General features: G+C 36.1%; 1 long non-coding RNA gene across 2 annotated transcripts in view; it reads left to right on the top strand.

Moving 5' to 3' along the window:
• Positions 1–14,806, top strand: part of LOC108396150 (uncharacterized) — a 180,941-nt gene that overhangs the window by 123 nt on the left and 166,012 nt on the right. Inside the window, exon 1 of one of the 2 annotated variants that reach the window (XR_012131745.1) lies at positions 5–100. The exons of the other annotated variant lie outside the window; for it this stretch is intronic. This is a non-coding gene — a long non-coding RNA (uncharacterized lncRNA). Of the gene's footprint in view, positions 1–4; positions 101–14,806 lie in introns of those variants that run through there. 2 annotated transcript variants of the gene reach the window in all.

Below are 14,806 nucleotides of genomic sequence, written 5' to 3'. Positions count from 1 at the left end.
GTTCCGTGAGGCGGGAAGCTTCTCCTACTTGGGAATCAGCAGATCCGGGGCTCCTACCTTGCGGCTACTCTTTCTTTCGACTCTCAGAGGTTGAATCGAGGTAGATGCGTTGGGTTTCTGAGATTTAACGTAGGACTGCAGTGCTCATACATAAGCATTACGTTAGTTGTTGCTTAGAGTGGCAATGCAAATTCATCTCTCTATCCCCACGTAATGAATGTTTACTCTTCAAGCACAATGACGGCCAAGCGCTTGGTGACAATATGCTCATCAAACACAGTTAAGTTTCTTACATGCTGCGAAAAGGTAAACTATGTCATGGGAAACCTTGGAGCGGCTCAGTAAGAGTAAACCCAGAAAGAGCTTTTAGTGGGATATAGGTTTATGCTGAATGATTCTAAGAAAGCATAGAGGAAGCAGAGTCAGGTTTGAACTGAGTATCGCAGATCTTTGTTCAGGAGAGAGAAGGAGAAAGGGCTGGGGTTGTCAGAAAGCAGCAGATATTCATAAGGGTTGCGTGGCCTCACAAATGCCTCAGAAACACTCTTTAGATAGGATCAACATGACCCGACTACCAGCAGAGGGTAATAGGTAGACTCAAGGTACTGTTTTCTTTGGACACTACAAAGTTAAGATAAATTTGAAATACATCTCTAAATTCATTATCTGAAGTTCTGCGCATGGGTTGTAAATTCACCCTGCTTCTCTCCGTCAAATGACCTCCCTTGTTTACATTGTTTAGGCAAGAGTGGAATATTCCCTTCTTAGTTTTAAGACTGCACAGCAAAGTTTTTCTTGAGCTGATATTAGAGAAGGTTTCTTAGCACTAGAGCCGAGAATTAGTTTACAAAAGCAGTTTTCAACACCTTCCTAGTGCTTTAATTTATCACCTAACAAAAATGTATTGTACATCTACTGTGATCAAAAAGACCTGCAAATAATAAAAAGAGCATTGCAGGGAATATTATTAGAACATAGAGGGATATGTGTGCAATGTATTATTTCACACTTATACTCCTTCCTTCTTAACCTTTTTCTGACACTAGAAAAGTAAGTTTTGCCTCCTCTGTAAGTACTGACTATAGTTAATTCTATTTTGATTGCACTGTATGGTATTCTGTTTTTCCTTTTCTCTCAAATTGGTGTTTCCTCTTGCAACCTATATGTCTTGCTCTCTATGACAACATTAAAGCAAGAAGTTACTGCCATCAAAAGAAAAATATTTAATACTAAACGGAAAAAATGTTTTTAACAAGGGCAAGGAACATGTGAGATGAGTCATTCATTTGTCCATTCAATAAAAATTTACTGACACACTGTTATGCGCCAGACAGCAACATGAGTAAAACAGACACACAGTTCTTGCTGCCAGTGAACTAATAGTCTGGTGAGGATACATCACCTGGTAAATACTAGTAAGGCAAAGTAGTCAGAGTCTTTGAGTTGTATTTGAGATACTCCTTTATACTTAAGGATGACCTCAGCATTGAAAGGACCTGCACCTTGTCCTCCAAATAAAGTCCCCAAAGAATGGCAAGATGAACAGAAAGTTCTCCTGAACCAAGGTTGTGGATGAAGAATTTAGTAGAAAAGTTTTAATAGTCTGTCCCTCAGGGAGGGTGCCAGATTTACAGTGGCATTAAGAGCAGTTCAATAGAGGTGGCTATGTAAGTGACAAGAAAATAGACCTGGTGACAGCCCTGGTCTACTACAGGTTACAGAGAGAAGCATCCAACAGCAGTCATACTCCATGATCCTGAGTAGCTGACATAGAGTCTGAAATAGTTCAGTCAATATGTATAATGCAAATGGAGGCCAATGGATGGTTGTTTCAGCAATGGAGATAAATGCTGAAAACCAAAAGCACCCAGGAAGAGGAACATACCCATTCTGGTGGATGTCTGAGGAGAGAAAATGCCCCCAGAATAGATGCCTCCACCCATGTAGACATCAGTAGCACCTCCACGTTAGATGCCAGTGTGAGGCAAAGGTGGGAAAAAAGAATACTCTGAAATGACAGAATTCATACTTGAAATGACTAAGAAAATGATAAGACAAAATGAATCTGAAAATAACTAAGTTTCCTGCTCTCATTGGAATGGGGTTAAGTATATTACAGGAAAATAAGAAGTGACCCATTGGACTTCATGGACTATATGTCTCTATGTGCTATAAAATGTTTAAGCAAGATATACTATGTACAGATTTGTTTATGAAACAAAACTCACCCTTTGTGCCTGTAAAGAACAGATTGAAGGAGGGTCAGGAGTAGGTAAGGGTAAGCTGGATTTTGTCAGGAAGGGAATACAGAGGAGGACCCTTTAAGCTCAGAAATAACTTGCACAAAAATTATGCAGGCAGGAATGTAACAGGCACACACAGAATTCTGAATGACTTCCATGTGGCTCAGAGTAGGAAATGTTTCAAAAAGTAGCAGAAATTGAATCTGGAAAGGGAGATCAAGGTATAAAAAGCACCTCATAATTAGATATTATACTGTAGGCAATGGAGAGCCACTTAAGCTTTGCAAATGTGAGAGACTAGCAGATTGTGATTTAGGAAGAAGGAGGTGGGAATGGGTGGGGATCATGTTACAGAAGCAAAAATCCAGACACAGGAACACTAGGTTCATGTATTTTCCCTGCCCGAGCCCTAGTATCAGGCAGTTATTAATGGCTGATAGTTTTCTTATTTTTTATTTTTTTAATTTTGATAGCATTAATGTACAATTACATAAGCAACATTATGGTTACTAGATTACCCCCATTATCAAGTCCCCACCACATACCCCATTACAGTCACTGTACATCAGCCTAGTAAGATGCTATAGAATCACTACTTCTCTTTTCTGTGTTGTACAGCCTTCCCCCCATGCGCCCCCCCCTACATTGTGTGCTAATCTTAATGACCTTTTTCCCCCTTATCCCTCCCTTTCCACCCATCCTCCGCAGTCCCTTTCCCTTTGTAACTGTTAGTCCATTCTTGGGTTCTGTGAGTCTGCTGCTGTTTTGTTCCTTCAGTTTTTTCTTTGTTCTTATACTCCACAGATGAGTGAAATCATTTGATACTTGTCTCTTTCCGCCTGGCTTATTTCACTGAGCATAATACCCTCCAGCTCCATCCATATTGTTGCAAATGGTAGGATTTGTTTTCTTCTTATGGCTTAATAATATCCCATTGTGTATATGTACCACATCTTCTTTATCCCTTCATCTACTGATGGACACTTAGGTTGCTTTCATTTCTTGGCTATTGTAAACAGTGCTGTGATAAACATAGGGGTGCATATGTCTTTTTCAAACTGGGCTCCTGCATTCTTAGGGTTTTATGATTTCATGACTTAAATTCCTAAGATTTCCCTGTTGTATATCCATGGCACCTTTATGTATATTAATTGACCATATATGTTTGGGTTTATATCTGGGCTCTCTATTCTGTTCCATTGGTCTATGGGTCTGTTCTTGTGCCAGTACCAAATTGTCTTGATTGCTGTGGCTTTGTAGTAGAGCTTGAATGCAGGGAGCATAATTCCCCCTGCTTTATACTTCCTTCTCAGGATTGCTTTGGCTATTCGGGGTCTTTTGTGGTTCCATATGAATTTTAGAACTATTTGCTCTAGTTCATTGAAGAATGCTCTTGGTATTTTTTATAGGGATTGCATTGAATCTGTAGATTGCTTTAGGCAGGATGTCTATTTTGACAGTATAAATTCTTATTCATGAGCACGGGGTGTGTTACCATTTATTGGTATCTTCTTTAATTTTTCTCATGTGGAATTCCTGGGTGAAATGGTATTTCTATTTTTAGTTTTTTGAGGAACCTCCATACTGCTTTCCACAATGGTTGAACTAATTTACATTCCCACCAGCAGTGTAGGGGTGTTCCCCTAGTTTTCTTATTTTTTTTAAAATAAGAAATGGTTGGTAAGTTTTACCATGCACTCCTTGCATCTGCTGGAATGATGGTACAGTTTTCAGTTTGTTGGTCAATTACAGTGATTGATTTTCAGACGTTGAATATACCTTGCATTGCTGAGAAAAACCTGATTTGAGCTTGGTTTTTCTTGGTCAGAGTCTGGTCTTTTAGCCAGAAATAACTGAACATTTTTTAAGAGATGCCCTTTCCCCCTGGGAGCGGCTTTACAACTAGGTGAGAATTCTGAATTGGACAAAATAAAGACAAGCCTTTCGGTGGCTTCTTCAAAGTGAAGGTGTGTATTGTATTTTTGCTGTATCTCTGCTATAGACATCTTTGCTGCAAGATTTTTTTGCCCCAATTTCACAGCATAACCAATTTTTCTGTAAAATGTAAAAAAATAACTGACCATTTGGTTTGAGTTTGGTTTCTTTACCTGTTTGACAATTTGGTTTCATCTCTTCATTCATAAAATACTTACATTGTTGCATTAAATAAATCTTTGCCCTCACAATGGGCACAGAATTTTGAACCCACATCTCCCATAGAACTTTTGAACATCTATCTACAGACATGTGGCAATATGCCAGGTTTTCACAATGCAGTACAAAACTCACTTACAAATATGCAGCCTAGTATTTGGAAAGGCATACCTCTCTTAATAAAGGAAGAAATTTTAGAGTACAAAGAAAGTACGATGCCAAATCAATAGGGAAAAAACTGTATAATGCTATTAATGGAAGACTTTGAAGACAGTGCTTAGGTACAATCCACAAAATAAAATCAGTTATTTGCACAGTATTCCCGTGAATCTACAGACATTTTAAATGTGTTCAAATATTTTGTATTTCTCAATGAAGTAGTTCTAATTTTGTTACATTTTTCATGTTTCATTAAGCCCTTGTTAATGGCAGTCCATCTTTTATTTTTCATGATTTTATTTTTTACAGTAAAATTGCCTTACAGCCAAAAAATGCTTATGGTGAAAATGCTTATAGCAAAACTACCTAAAACTGATTAATTGACCTCTTTATCCTGATGAAAGGACCTTCTTTATCCACAGTAATCTTCTTTGCTTTGAAATCTCTTTGACTGATAGTATATATCACTGTTCTAGCTTTCTTCTGATTAGGATTCAAATGGTACATACTTTCTATTTTACTTTTAACCTATTCATGTCTTTATGTTTAAGCTTTGTTTCTTTTTTAAAAAACATTTACTGAGGGATGATTTTTATAGAAAAACTGCACTTAATGTATACAGTTTGATGAGTTGGGCACATACATATACCTGAGGCATGGAAATCATCACAATCAAGGAAATAAACATTCCTATTACCTCCAAAAGTTTCCCTATGCTCCTCCAGCTTTTTTTTTTGTATAGTAAGAAGAGTTAAAATGAGATCTGTCCTCAGCAAAAGTTTTGAGTGAACAGAACAGTATTGCTAACATAATAGGCATGTTATATAGCAACTCTCTGTAACCTATTTATTGCATAAATGAAACTTTATACCCATTGGATAACAAATTTTCATGTTCCCCTGCCCCCAGCCTTTTGGAACCAACAATCTATTCTCTGTTTCTGTGAGTTTGGCTATTTTAGATCTTTCCATAAGTAGAATCATGCAATATCTGTTCTTCTGTGACTGGCTTGTCACACATGGTATAATGTGCTCCAGGTATGATCATCCATGTTGATGCATATGCCAAATTTCCTGCATTTTAAGACCTAATGATATTAAATTCTATGTATATATCACATTTTAAAAAATCCATTCATTTATTGATGGACATTTAGGTTGTTTCCATATTTGGGGTATTGTGATTCGTGCTGCAGTGAACATGGAAGTGTAGATAACTTTGATATCCTGACTTCAGTTATTTTGTATATATATCCAGATATGAAATTCCTGGATCATATGGTAATTCTATTTTATTTTTTTTAGGTAATCTCCATACTGTTTTCCATAGTGGCTTCATTATTTTACTTTTCACACCAACAGTGTCTAAGGGTTCCAGTTTCTGCACATCTTTACTAACATTTGCTATCTTCTGTTTGTTTTCTAATAAAAGCCATTTTAATTAGTATGAAGGGGAAGTCTCACTGTGGTTTTGATATACAGTTCCCTCATTATTAGTAATGTTGAACACTTTTTCATGTTGGCCATTTCTATGTCTTCTTTGGAGAAATGTCAATTCATGTCCTTTGCCCATTATTTAATTGAGCTGCTTGTTATTTCACACATAAGTTGTGGGGAGTTCCCTATATATTTTGTATATTAGCCCCTTATCAGATATAATGGTTTGCAAATATTTCCCCTGACTTTGTAGGTTGCCTTTTCATTCTGTTGATTATTTCCTGTGCTGTGTAGACATTTTTTGGTTTGATGTAGTCCATTCTGCTTATTTTTGCTTTTGCTACCTATGCTTTTGGTGTTATACCTGAGAAATCATTGACAAATGAATGTCAGGGAGATTTTTCCCTATGCTTTCTTTTAGGAGTTTTACAATTTTAGGTCTTAAGTTTAAATCTTCAGTCTATTTTGAGTTTATTTTTATATCTAATTTCATTATGTTGCATGCAGATATCTAGCTTTCCCAATACTATTTGTTGAAGAGAATATCCTTTCCCCATTGCGTATTCTTGGTTCCTTTGTCAAAGAGCCATGTATGCATGGGTTTATTTCTGGGCTCTCTATTCTGTGCTGTTGGCCTATTTATCTATGTTTATGCTAGCTCCATACTGTTTTACTTACCATAGTTTTGTGTTGTATTTTGAAACTGGGAGATGTGATGTCTCCAGACTTGTTTTTCTTTCTCCATATTGCTTTGGGTATTTGGGGTCTTTGTAGTTTAACATGAATTTTAGGATTGTGTTTTCTATTTCTGTAAAAAATTCCATTTGGATTTTGATGGGAATAGCACTGAATCTGTAGCTTGCTATGGGTAGTATAGACATTTTAACAGCATGGGATGTCTTTCCATTTACTTCTGTCTTCCTTGATTTCTTTTATCAGTTTTTTTGTAGTTTTCATTGTATAGGTCTTTCACCTGCTTGGTAAGTATTTTATTCTTTTTTATACTATTGGGAATGGGACTGTTTTCTCTGTTTCCCTATTTGGATATTCTTTGTTAGTGTAGAAAAATGCAACTGATTTTTATATGTTGATTTTACATTCTTCAACTTCACCAAATTCATTATTCTAACAGTTTGTGGAGTCTTTGGGATTTTCTGCATCTAAGATCAGGTCACCTGCAAACAAATAATTTTCTACTTCCTTTACATTTTGGATGCCTTTTATTTCTTTTTATTGCCATATTGATCATGACAGGAATTACAGCATTATGTTTAGAAGTGGCAAGAGTACTCATTTTGCCTTGTTTCTGATCTTAGAAAAAAGGCTTCCAATTTTTCACCATGGGGTATGATGTTAGCTTTGGGCTTATCATTTATGGCCTCTGTCATGTTGAGGTAAATTCCTTCTATACATAGTTTGTTAAGAGTTTTTATCATGAGAGGGTGATGAATTTTGTCAAATGCTTTTTCTGTATCTATTCAGATAAGCATGTGATTTTTATCTTTATTCTGTTGATGTGGTGTATTATATTAATTGACTGACATATGTTGCACCATCGTTGAATCTCAGAGATAAATCCCACTTGATCAAGGTGTATGATCCTTTAAATGTGCTGTTGAATTTGGTTTGCTAGTATTTTGTTGAGGATTTTCCTATCTATGTTCATCAGGGATATTGACCTGTAATTTTCTTTTCTTTATTTTGCTAATTTCTGCTCTAATCTTTATTATTTTTGTCCTTCTGTTAATTTTGGGCTTTGTTTATTCTTTTTCTAGTTTCTTGAGGTACAAAGTTAGGTTGTTTATTTGAGGTCTCCTTTTCTAATATAGACACTTATCACCATAAACTTCCTTCTTACAACTGCTTTTGTTGTATCCCAGAAGTTTTGCTATGTTTTCATTTTCATTTGTCTCAAGATGCTATCTGATTTCTCTTTTTATTTCTTCTGTGACTTTTTTTCATAGCCAAATTATTGTATTTGAAACATTTAGACACCAGTTGGGAGGCTGGAAATTGTTATTCAGTAGGGTTTAATTTTCACATTTCTGTGACTTTTCATTCTGCAGTGATTTCTAGTTTCATTCCATTGTGGTTGAAAAAGAAGCCAGATATGATTTGAATCTTCTTAAATTTGCTAAGAGATGTTTTGTGATCTAACAGAATACAGGTATTTTCCATCTGAGACATTGTAGTTTTTATGTCTAAAAATTTAACTGGATTTTTTTATGTTGTGCATCTTTCTGTTGAATTTTCAATCTTTCCTTTAGCTTCTTGAATATTTGGAATATATTTATTACAAATTTTACTGTCCTGCGAAGTTTATTATGTGTGTTATTTCTGATTCTCTTTCAATTGATTGATTTTTATCCTCATTATGGTCCATATTTTCCAGCTTATTTGCATTCCTGATAATTTTTAAATTTGACTCTCACAGCATGAATTTTACATTTTTGCTTACTGAATATTATTTTCTAAAAATATTATTGAGATTTGTTCTTGTATATGGCTAAGCTACTCAGAGACAGTTTAATCTTTTTGGGTTTTGCTTGTAAGATTTTTAAGGTAGTAGTACAGCAGGGATTTTTCTATAGTTAATTTTCCCTACTACTAAAGCAATAACCTTCTTATGATGATAATATTACCTTATGAATTATGATATTTTCAATTTTAATTATGAGAGAGGGAACTCTGTCTCCTTGTGTACCTCAGACACTATTTCCTCTCATCTTCTCAGGTGGCTTTCCCAGCCTCAGGTGGTTTCCTCACATGCTTGTGCTGATTAGCACTCCACCGACTAACTCCAGGGGAGCACTGGGCAGATCTCTAGAGCTCTCTGTGCATCTCGCTTCTCTGTGCTGCCTTACCAACTCCAGGTACCACGGCTTGCCTGGACTCCTAACTCTACCCCCTCCACACAGAGAGACCCTGAGTCTCTACCTAAGTTCCCTTTCCCTGGGCTTCAGTGGATAAACTTTCTCTAGGCAATAAGCTGGGACAAATACAGGGCTCACATTTTGTTTACTGTCACTTAGGGATCACCATCCTTTATTGCCAATATACAGTGTTTTGAGAACTGTTGTGTCATATATCTTGTGCAGTTTTTTAGTTGTTTAAGTCAGAAGGGTAAATCAGATCCTTCTGGCTTCATCTCAGCTGTATTTAAAGAATGGTCGGAACCTTGAAGTACAATTTAATAGAATCTTCTTACACAAATTCTGTCTAATGCTGGAAATTAAGTGGCTAGTCAGAAAGTAATACATTTTCTTCTGCCAGTTTTTACAACCTTATATCTTATAAAAGTGACTCTTAAATTTTGAGACTTATAATTAAGAAGTCATTGTCAAGAATTACCTATAGCCATATAAAGTGTAAAACCCAAATGCAAAAAAATGTTATGTTCATAGAATGAAGTTCCAATTTCTCAGAAAATAAAATTAAAAAGATTTTATTTGAAAGTTTTATAGAAATTAAAATTTAGTTTCTTTCTTAATACTTTATTTCTCATGTTTATTGAATGAATTATGTAACAAGAAGAAATTAATAAAATTTCCCGCTAGCCTGATGTAGATGCCCTAAAAATGCCTTTAGTTAACTATATAGTCTTTTTCTATGTATGCAACTACATGAACATGTTTGTAAACCTTCACATGAAAAGTGAGTCTAAATCTTGAAAGGCCCTTTGCTATTAGTAGCCAGTGTAGATGGGGATTGGTGTAATTGAGTTCATGAATATTGGTAGAGGCCACGCAGAAAGTTTGTGTGCATATATGTATTTCAGTTTCCTTGTTCAGTGTGTATAGTGAAAGCAAAAGTAAGATCAGATTTGATTCAGAATGGAGATAATTTTATAGTTATCATTACTAGACATCTTACGGCATACTGATTGCAAAAATGGTTTCAATTCTCTATCCTTTTTGTTAAGGTGCCATTGATATACAATTTTATGAAGGTTTCACATGAGCAACATTGTGGTTACTGTGTTCACCCATATTATCAATCCTCCCCCTCCACCATATTTGCAGTCACTGTCCATCAGTGTAGTAAGATGCTACAGAGTCACTACTTGTCTTCTATGTACTATACAGCCTTCCCCATTACCCTCCTACATTATGTGTGAAAATCATAATGCCCTTTAATCCCTTTCTTCCTCCCTCCTGCTCTCCCTCCCCAACCTCTTCCCTTTGGTAACTGCTAGTCCCTTCTTGGAGTCTGTGGGTCTGTTGCTGTTTTGTTCCCTCAGTTTTTGCTTTATTGTTACACTCCACAAATAATGGAAATCATTTGGTACTTGTCTTCCTCCACCTGGCTTATTTCACTGAGCAAAATGATGTCCATCCCCATCCATGTTGCAAATGGTAGGATTTGTTTTTTCTCTTATGACTGAATAATATTCCGTCGTGTATATATACCGCATTTTTATCCATTTATCTACTGATGAATACATAGGATGCTTCCATACCTCGGCTATCGTAAATAGTGCTGCAATACACATAGGGGTGCATATGTCATTTTGAATCTGGGATCTTGTTTTCTTCAGGTAAATTCCTACGAGTGGAATTCCTGGGTCAAATGATGTTTCTATTTTAGTTTTTAGGGGAACGTCCATACTACTTTCCATTATGGTTGAACTAATTTACATTCCCACCAGGAGTGTAGGAGAGCTATGTTTCTTTGCATCCTTGCCAGCATTTTTTGTTCCTTATATTTTCTAAATGGTGTGAAGTGATATCTCATTGTGGTTATTTTTTTTAGTAAAATTTTTTTTTATTTTGGTATCATTAATGTACAATTACATGAGCAACATTATGGTTAATAGACTACCCCCATTATCAAGTCCACACCACAAACCCCATTACAGTCCCTGTCCATCAGTGTAGTAACGTACTATAGAATCACTACTTGTCTTCTCTGTGTTATACTGCTTTCCTCATGCACCCCCCTACATTTTGTGTGCTAATCATAATGCTCCTATTTCCCCCTTTTCCCTCCCTTCCCACATATCATCCCCAGTCCCTTTCCCTTTTGTAACTGTTAGTCCATTCTTGGGATCTGTGAATCTGCTGCTGTTTTGTTCCTTCACTTTTTTATTTGTTCTTATACTCCACAGATGAGTGAAATCATCTGATAGTTGTCTTTCTCTGCCTGGATTATTTCACTAAGTATAATACCCTCTAGCTGCATTCATGTTTTTGCAAATGGTGGGACTTGTTTTCTTCTTATGGCTAAATAATATTCCATTGTATATATATACCACATCTTTTTTATCAGTTCATCTATTGATGGACACTTAGGTTGCTTCCATTTCTTGGCTATTGTAAATAGTGCTGCAATAAACATAGGGGTGCATATGTCTTTTCCAAGCTGGGCTCCTGCATTCTTAGGGTAAATACCTAGGAGTAGGATTTCTGGGTGAAATGGTATTTCTATTTTTAGTTTTTTGAGGAACCTCCATACTGCTTTTCACAATGGTTGAACTAATTTACATTCCCACCAGCAGTGTAGGAGGGTTCCCCTTTCTCCACATCCTTGGCAACGTTTGTTGTTGTTTGTCCTTTGGATGTTGGCCATCCTAACTGGTGTGAGGTGATATCTCATTGTGGTTTAATTTGCATTTCTCTGATGATGGGCTATGTGGAGCATCTTTTCATGTGCCTGTTTGCCATCTGAATTTATTCTTTGTGGTTACTGTGTTCACCCATATTATCAATCCTCCCCCTCCACCATATTTGCAGTCACTGTCCATCAGTGTAGTAAGATGCTACAGAGTCACTACTTGTCTTCTATGTACTATACAGCCTTCCCCATTACCCTCCTACATTATGTGTGAAAATCATAATGCCCTTTAATCCCTTTCTTCCTCCCTCCTGCTCTCCCTCCCCAACCTCTTCCCTTTGGTAACTGCTAGTCCCTTCTTGGAGTCTGTGGGTCTGTTGCTGTCTGTTCAGATCCTCTGCCCATTTTTTAATTGGATTATTTGCTTTTTGTTTGTTGAGGTGCATGAACTATTTATATACTTTGGATGTTGACCCTTTATCAGATCTGTCATTTATGAATATATTCCCCCATACTGTAGGATGCCTTTTTGTTCTACTGATTGTGTCCTTTGCTCTACAGAAGCTTCTCAGCTACATAGAGTCCCACGTGTTCATTTTTGCTTTTGGTTCCCTTACCTGGGGAGATATGTTGATGCAGAAGTTGTTCATGTTTATGTCCAAGAGATTTTTGCTTATGTTTTTTTCTGAGTTTTATGGTTTCATGACTTGCATTCAGGTCTTTGATCCATTTCGAGTTTACTTTGTGTATGGGTTTTGCCAATACAAGCTGTTGCCAGTTTTACTGTCCAGTTTTGCCAACACCAGCTGTTGAAGAGGCTGTCATTGCCCCATTCTATATCCACAGCTCCTTTATCATATATTAATTGACCAGATGTGTTTGGATTAATATCTGGACTCTCTATTCTGTTCCACTGGTTTATGGGTCTGTTCTTGTGCTAGTACCAAATTATCTTGATTACTGTGGTTTAGTATTAGTGCTTGAATTTGGGAAGCAAGATTCCCCCATGCTTTATTCTTCCTTCTCAGGATTGATTTGGCTATTTGGAGTCTTTTGTGGTTCCATATGAATTTTAGAACTATTTGTTCCAGTATGTTGAAGAATGCTGTTGGTATTTTGATAGAGATTGCATTGAATCATAGATTGCTTTAGACAGGATGGCCATTTTGACAATATTAATTCTTCCTACCCAAGAGCATGGGATGAATTTCCTTTTATTAGTGTCCTTTTTAATTTTTCTTAAGAGTGTCTTTCAAAGTATAGGTCTTTCACTTCCTTGGTTAGGTTTATTCCTAGGTATTTTATTCTTTTTGATGCAAATGTGAATGAAATTGTTTTCCTTATTTCTCTTTCTACTAGTTCATCGTTAGTGTATAAGAAAGCAACAGATTTCTGTGTATTAATTTTGTATCCTGCAACTTTGCTGAAATCAGATATTAGTTCTAGTAGTTTTGAAGTGGATTCTTTAGGGTTGTTTATGTACAATGTCATGTCATCTACAAATAGTGACAGTTTGACTTCTTCCTTATGACTCTGGATGCCTTTTATTTCTTTGTTTTGTCTGATTGCTATGGCTAGGACCTCCAATACTATGTTGGATAAAAGTGGGTAGTGTGGGCATTCTTGTCTTGTTCCTGATCTTAGGTGAAAAGCTTTCACCTTCTCGCTGTTAACTATGATCCTGGCTGTGGATTTGTCATATATGGCCTTTATTATGTTGAGGTACTTGTACTCTATACCCATTTTGTTGAGAGTTTTTATCATGAATGAATGTTGAATTTTGTTGAATGCTTTTTCAGCATCTATGGTTTTTGTACTTTTTTGTTGATGTGGTAGAGGGTGATGATGGATTTTTGAATGTTGTACCATTCCTGCATCACTGAGAGGAATCCCACTTGATTATGGTGTATGACCCTCTTGATGTATGTTTGAGTTCAGTCTGCTGATATTTTGTTGAGTATTTTTGCATCCATATTCATCAGGGATATTGGTCTGTAGTTTTGTTCTTTTGTGGTGTCTGCCTGGTTTTGGTACTAGAGTGATGCTGGCTTCATAGAATGAGAATGGAAGTATTCCATCTTATATTTTTTGGAAAGCTTTAAGGAGAATGGGTATTATGTCTTCTCTAAATGTCTGATAAAATTCAGCGGTGAATCCATCTGGTCCAGGGATTTTGTAAGATCTTGGGTAGTTTTTTGATTACCGATTCAATTTTGTTGCTTGGAATTGGTCTGTTTAGATTTTCTGTTTCTTCTTTGATCAGTCTTGGAAGGTGGTATTTGTCTAGAAATTTGTCCATTTCTTCTAGACTATACAGTTTGTTAGCATATAGATTTTCATAGTATTCTCTAATCATTCTTTATATTGCTGTGGTGTTTGTAGTGATTTTTCCTTAATCATTTCTGAATCTGTTTATGTGCGTAGATTCTCTTTTTCTCTCAATAAATCTGGCTAGAGGCTTATGTGTTTTGTTTATTTTCTCAAAGAACCAGCTCTTGGTTTCATTGATTTTTTTCTATTGTTTTATTCTTCTCAATTTTATTTATTTATTCTCTGATCTTTATTATGTCCCTCCTTCTGCTGATTTTGGGCCTCGTTTGTTCTTTTTCCAGTTTCAATAATTGTGACTTTAGACTATACATTTGGGTTTGTTCTTCCTTCTTTAAATAGGCCTGGATTTCTATATACTTTCTTCTTAGAACTGCCTTTGCTATAGCCTACAGAAGTTGGGACATTTCTCTCCTCTGGGAACCAACAGTTTCTCTTCTGTATCTATTAGCCTATTCATGTTCTGTTTTATTTTGTTTGTTTTGTTCTTAGATTACAGATAGAAATGAAATATTATGCCATTTGTCTTTCTCTGTCTTGACTTCTTTCACTTAGCATAATATCCTGTAGGTCCATCCTTGTTGTTGCAAATGGCACAATTTCATTCTTTTTTTTATGGGTAATATTTTATTGTGTGTGTGTGTGTGTGTGTGTGTGTGTATGTATGGGTGTGTGTATACGCACAGACATACCACGTTATCTTTATCTATTCTTCTATTGATTGATACTTAGGTTGCTTCCATATCTTACCTGTTGCAAATAATACTGCAGTGAACATAGAGGTGCATATTATTTCTTCAAATTAGTGTTTTCATTTTCTTCAGATAAATACCCAGAAGTCCAATTGCTAAATCATATGATGGTTCTGTTTTTAATTTTTTGAGGAAACTCCCTACTGTTTTCCACAGTGGCTGTAGCAATTTACATTCCCAC

The sequence above is a fragment of the Manis javanica genome, chromosome 5 (genome assembly GCF_040802235.1).
Source record: "Manis javanica isolate MJ-LG chromosome 5, MJ_LKY, whole genome shotgun sequence".
Lineage (NCBI taxonomy): Eukaryota > Metazoa > Chordata > Mammalia > Pholidota > Manidae > Manis > Manis javanica.
This window is presented reverse-complemented; position numbering and strand designations above follow the sequence as displayed.